Below are 6,494 nucleotides of genomic sequence, written 5' to 3'. Positions count from 1 at the left end.
CATGGCAGATTTTGAAATCCATTTGCATGATGCCTCCAGCTTTGGTCTTTCCATTTAAGATAGCTTTGGCTTTGGTTTGGGGGTGGTATGACATGGCTCTTAGGATCCCCCCCCTTCTACTTGTGTGAGGAGTCAGTGGAGTGTTAATGGGATCATGTAATATTTGCAGATTGCTTTTTGTCATTATGGACATTGTAACTGTTAATTCCTGTAAATACAGGATGACTGTCCACTTTTTTGTGCTTTCTCCAGTTTCTTTTTGGTAGCATCTGAGTTGCCTCCAAACATCACTTTAGTAGACATAACTGTTTACTGTAGTTTGAGTGTGAACTGTCTTCAAAGGCTCACGGGTTTGGACAGTCCTCAGGAGGAGCTACTGTTTTTGAAGGTTGTCAAACTTTAGGAGGTGGAGACTTGCAGGAGGAAATGGGTTACTGGGAGACTTTGAGATTTTCACAGCATGGATCTACTTCCTAACTGCTTTCTGCTTCTTGGACCAGTTGCTTTTCCCATGATTCCATGGATCCCTTCTTAAATCCTGGCACAAAATAATCCCTTCCTCCTTGAGTTGCTTCTTTTCAGTACTTGGTCACAACAGCAACGACAAAAAGGTAACAACTAATACCAGAATTAGTTACCAAACCGAATCCAGTAGAAACCAAACCAGGCAAACACAAGGAGGTACCCCAAACCAGGCTATGGTGAAGGTGTGTGCCTGTGTGGAGCCCAGCGCTCTGGTAGCTGAGGCAGGAGGATCCTGAGTAGAAGACCAGCCTGGGCTACAAAATGAACCCTCAGAAACTATATACAAAATGAAAATGCAACACTCCCTACCCACACACAAACACCACCCTGAAAGTGGAAGGCAAGGTTATGTTCTACGGTGAAGGAAACATGACCAGAATAGAATCTGGTTTTCGCCTTGAAGAAGCATTAATTGATAGCACAAAATTACAGGTTGTAAAAACACATAGGGAATAGTTTGCTTAATCTCTTTTTATTACCTATAATTAAAGTTTCATCTACTCAGTGGGACTCTGAACTCTCCCCCAAACTGTGCCCCCTGCACTTCCCAGCTCCTCTGGGCTTTGTATGGTTCTATCTTTAGCTGTGAGGTCAGCTGCTGTGTGTGGATAGGTGATATTTGAATCCAACCACCTACTGGACTTCATCCCTCTCTTTGTTCTTATCTTGCTCCTTGTCCAATGCCTTCTTCCACAAAACATCCACTTACACTCACATTATACCTGGCAAAAGCCTATCTTCTAATATGTCCCCCCAAGTAGCAGCCATAGTCTTTCCCCTCAAATCTAGTAACTTACCTCCATTTGTGACCTATCAATAGGATCTAGTAAGACCCACTCAAGCCAGTTTATGCACATTCATGAGATTTCCGGTCTCCAGAATGAGTTTTGGAGATTCAAGTTCACTGCCCTGGCCTTATTCTACACCTCACACAGGTTACTTTCCATCCTTCGTGATTACTCATAATTCTCTTTTAGGGGAGTGGACGATGGGGCAGAAAGATCTTTAGAGCCAGAGATCAAGGAGGATGGGGGCAAAACTGCCTTCTGGGCTCATGAACTCACGGAGCTGGGATTGACGACAGCAAGAATCAAGGCAATCACCATTCAGCAGTGATGGGGAGGGCCTTATCACCCCCCACCCCGACTGAGAAGCCATTGATGACTGATGACTTCTAAGGCTTCTAAGGCAGGAGAGTCAGTTTTCTTTAAGGGTGGTCAACCAGACTCCAGAGGATGGAGGAGGAATTAAACAATGAAACCAAAACAAACAAAAAACCGACAAGAGAAGAGCAGACTCACCCCAGGAGATACTTCGATTCACTTAAAATCTTTCCTTGTTTTTCCTTCTGGGGCAGGCCGTTTCTCACGCAGGATTGTTCGCTTTCTGCTGTAAAGGATTTCTGAGACAGGCTCTCATTCTGCAGCCCAGACTGACAAGTGGAACTCACTGTCTTACCCAGTCTGGCTTCAGACTTGCAGCAATGCCCTTGCCTCAGCCTTCTCGATGCTGGGGTTATAGGTGTGATCCACCTTCCCTGGCTACGCTTCCTCTAAAAATACACTAGTGGCCCTTCGTCAGAACACTTTCAATTACCTTGAAATTTTGGTGTGTGGAACATCTGGGATGCCAGCTACTTCCAGTCACATCAAGGGAGGGAGGGATATATATAACTCTCTCTAAGAGATTTTGATAGATTGAAGTGAAACCTTGCTTTTGAACTCTATACTAGGAGGTTCAATTACTAATACATAGACAATTTTAATTCTAGTACAGTGTCATAGAACATGGCTACAGTGAAGCCTCAGAGGACAGACGCACATTATCAAGTCCTCTTTCCTTGGGTTAGAAACAAACATCCTTTGAGTAAATTAGATCCATCTTTACCTTAAGAAATAAAACTTCAGGCTTCCCATCATTGCTTGAAAAGTAATTTTGTGCTCCTGACAACATTAAATTATTCTGAAGGTTTTGGCTTTTAGGAGAAAATTGGCTTTCCCAGAACCAGCTATGTTTCTGAAATTCCTTTTCTTTTCTTAGAAATATTTCCCACATTTTATGAGCTCTATCAAAAAGTTATAACTTGGGTAATTCCTCTTCTGTGGCTTCCTGGATTTAAATACAATGTTTATATAAGTCAATACATTAATATATTTGAAATTTGTTATCAACACTAACTGCTCTCTCTCTTCCTTTCCTCTCTAATGCATTCATCTAACAAATTCTAGAGTTCTGCTTCTGTTTAAAAGGAAAAGAAAAAAGTTAATAATAAATAAGTCTTAGTTTAATTTCTTGGTGTTGTGGTAAAGTATCTTGACAAGAAGCAACTTAAAGGAGAAATGTTTTATTTTAACTCACAGTTCAAGGTACAGTCCATTGTGTCAGGAAGGAAGTCGAGGCAGTAGATAAAGCAGCTGGACACATTGTATCCACAGCTGAGAGACAGAGAGCAGCTGCTCAGCTCTCTACCTATCCAATTCAGAATCCCACAAAGGGAATGGGACTGCCTAGAGTGCGCACATCTTCACACTTCAAATAAAACAATCAAGATAATCCCCCACAGGTATTCTGAGAGGCTTATTTCCCAGGTGATCTTAAATTCTGTCACATTGACAACACTAGCCACCACAGCACTTTGGTTTCCTCTAGATCAGCCATCAGTGTTAAACTATCACTTTATCTCTGTATGCTAGCTCGCTGCACACACCTGTTTTCCTCCGTTGTTCCCCCAGTCATCTCATCATGTGTCCATGGCTTGTTTGAGTGTACCATGAGCTACCAACATTTGAGCTCTTCTCAGCAATGACAGAACTTGAAAATGTAACCTTCCTTTACCCCATTTCCATTGGTGTGTGTGTGTGTGTGTGTGTGTGTGTGTGTGTGTGTTTGCTTTTGCTGTGATACATCTCAGCTCTATAATAATGTTAAGTCCTATGCTATAATCATCTTTATGTGTCAAGACTCATTCATATTTATGGCCAACCCCTCTTTGTGTGGTTGTTACTTTTTTTTTTTCAACATTTCCCTGCTGCATTTGGGGCCATTTTGGTGTACCTGAAAATCTGTGTACCTGTAGCATTTCAGTGAAAGTCTACACATCCACTTTTGTTGGCCTTAAATTCTCTTTATTTCACTTTTTTTCCTGGAGCACGTTTTCGCTGACTGTAGAAGTCTAGGCTGGCAGTTCTCTTTTTCTTCCCTTCCTTATTATTTTAAACAGGCTAAGTCTCAATCCCATAACTTTCATTACTTCTGTTTGATAGGCATCCCTAAGTCTTGCTGCTGAGTCCCTGAAGCTAAATGCTTCTTTTTTTTTTTTTTCCTCTTGGGTGCTTTTTAAAAAAAAATTCTTGTTAGCTCTCACTTTCAGACTATGGGCATCTTGCTTGGAATTTGGTTTGATATTTCAGCTTGACGATTTTTGCAAATTCTCAGCCAACCACTCTTCACATACTGTTTTTCACTACACTCCCTACCTCTCCTTCTTGTAGTTCTTTGGTTAAATATATGTGTGACCTTTTTACTCTATTTTATTTGTCTCATTTTTTTTCTCTGCAAGAATTTTAAGATTGTTCTACAGTCTGAATATTTAATAATGAACTCTCTTTGCTCTGGCAATATTTATTTTACTTGTCTTTAGAATAATCTATTGAATTCATATATTGAATTTACTCATTTAGTTATATTTGCTCACTGTACTAGAATTTTAATTTAATTCATTGAAATAGTCTTTTCATTTCATAACATTCTCCACATTGTCATCTATCTTCTTAAGCATATTAATCTTTCAGAAACCCCACTAAATCAAAAGATTTCCATTAAAAATTCTGCTGGAAGATGATTGCTACCTTGGCCCATAGAATCTTACCTCCACAAGTAAAAGTTAAATTATAAGGGTAAAAAGTAATGAAAAGTAGCTTATCAAAAGAAGGGTAACCTGAAAGTATACCTTATAAATGGTTATAATACCTCCATATGTGATTTTAAGGGAGAATGGTTCCCTGGTCATGGAAAAGCATGTTCTTGTTGACTGGCAAACTGCCGCCGTTTAACTGATATTGGACTGGGACTTGTACAAGGAGAATTCTTTACTGCTCAGCTGTGAGGTGCCAGTTATCTTGCATACTTTTCAGTGCCAGGGAGAGTGACCTCTGGAGACTCTTCTGGCTTCCGACCCATCCTGCCTACAGGAGATAAAGCCTGCAGGCTGGAGGGGATGAGGACACCCGTGCTCAGTGCCTGTCACCTCACGGTTGATCCCCAGCTGTGTTTTGCCATTGGCCTTGTCCCTCCATGCAAGCCTGCATCTGGTGGTGGGTGGCCTCCAGCTGCAGGTCTTCAGTTCCCACAGTGCCCCCACCTGCACCTGCTTCCTCAGCCTGGGATAATAACAGCATCCTGCATGCACCAGACCCTGGCGCCTCGCCTCCTTCTGGCCCCCAATGGGCAAATAATCCTCCTTTGCTCCTTCTCCTCTTAACCTGCTGGGTGGGTCCTGCTAGGACCCAACACCGTGCCTGGCCTACAAGTAGGAGAGGTGTGGCTGGACCCAGTGAGCAGAGATTGTGTGTGAGGGTTGGTGGGATCAGCTGGGCATTTATCTCCTGCGAGTAAGGACCCTGGGAAGTATCAGCAGGAGAGCCACTTTGGGAACGGGATGGAAACCACCCACCTTTTTGCATTGTACCCCTTTTTTGGAAAGAGTCTGTGTAGTGTCTGAGAAACACACTTTCCTCTAAGCTGGAATGGTCTCTTTGGTTTTCTCTCTCACAGAAGGAGTCCAGATCAACCCTTGCTGTTGGTGCGGATCCTTGGGAGTGGGGCTGTATTTAAGGTCAGGGCAGTGGCTTCTGTGACATCATCTGCGGAGGACCCACAGTCTTCCTTCTGTAACTAGACAAATGTAACTTGCTTCTACCATTGTCCATGGGAAATAAAGGAGTGATCATGGAAACACGGGCCATTGAGCTGACAGGTGATGGCCGGTTGTTCTTTGGACCCCAAAGGGAGGCTGTCCTGTCCTTCTCTCTCCATGCTGTTTGCCTCGGCTCCTGAGTGGCCCTGCCCTTATGAAGCAGCAGGCTGTTAATCTCAACAGCTGCCTAAGGGAAGCACTGGGCTAGTGGGGACCTTAACTGTTCTGCTTCGTATCTGGGCTTATCTGTCATCGTTTTTCTCCACCAGGATCATCCAGAACACGGAGTCCTATTTCTGGTTCGAGAACTTCTCAATGTGATCCAGGACTACACCTGGGAGGACAATAGTGACGACAAAATGCGAATCTACACCTCTGTCCTGCACCTGCTGTCTGCCATGAGCCAGGACACCTATCTTTACCACATAGACAAAGGTAGCAGCATGCCAACCTGGGACTCCACTTGGCTAGGACTCACACCCCTCTCCTAACAACGCACTGACCAACCTGTTGGCAACCTAGGACAGTCCTACACCAGCCAACCTGCATGTACACCTCGCTCCAAACAATGAAATAAATCTCTTCTCCCCTCAAAACCAAAAAAAAAAAAAAAAAAAAAAAAAAAAAAAAATAATACCTCCATATGATGAATCCATCCCTGAGAAATAAGCTGCAGTTTAAATGTGATGTCCTCCATTGTCTCAGGCATTTGAACACTTGGTTCCTAGGTGGTGGTGCTGTTAGGGAGGCTTAAGAGGTGTGGCCTTATTGGAGGAAGTGTGTCACTGGAGGTGGGTTTTGGGAGTTTAAAGACTCATGTTGTTTTGAATTCATTCTGTTTTGTGCTTGTGGTTCAAGGTGTGAGACCTCAGCTTCCTGTTCCTGCTGCCCTGTCTGGACTCTAGCCCTCTGAAACTGTGATCCCAGATAGACTCTTCTTAAGTTGCCTTGGTCATGGGTTTCACACCAGCAATAGAAAAATCAATCAATACATAAGCCGATCTCAGAAGGTACCCTGCCTGAGACGCTCTCTACAGGCAGAGCTGAGGTTGGT

At 43.2% G+C, this 6,494-nt stretch overlaps 1 non-coding gene across 1 annotated transcript; it reads left to right on the top strand.

The window, feature by feature from the left end:
• The first annotated feature begins 4,494 nt into the window (after positions 1-4,494).
• LOC114693587 lies at positions 4,495-4,612 on the top strand. Its single transcript, XR_003734572.1, has one exon. It is a non-coding gene; the product is annotated as a small nucleolar RNA SNORA24 (small nucleolar RNA).
• Positions 4,613-6,494: the final 1,882 nt, after the last annotated feature.

The sequence above is a fragment of the Peromyscus leucopus genome, chromosome 7 (assembly GCF_004664715.2).
Source record: "Peromyscus leucopus breed LL Stock chromosome 7, UCI_PerLeu_2.1, whole genome shotgun sequence".
In the NCBI taxonomy this organism is placed as follows: domain Eukaryota; kingdom Metazoa; phylum Chordata; class Mammalia; order Rodentia; family Cricetidae; genus Peromyscus; species Peromyscus leucopus.
The sequence above is the reverse complement of the archived record's forward strand: the minus strand, read 5'-3'. Positions and strand labels throughout refer to the sequence as shown.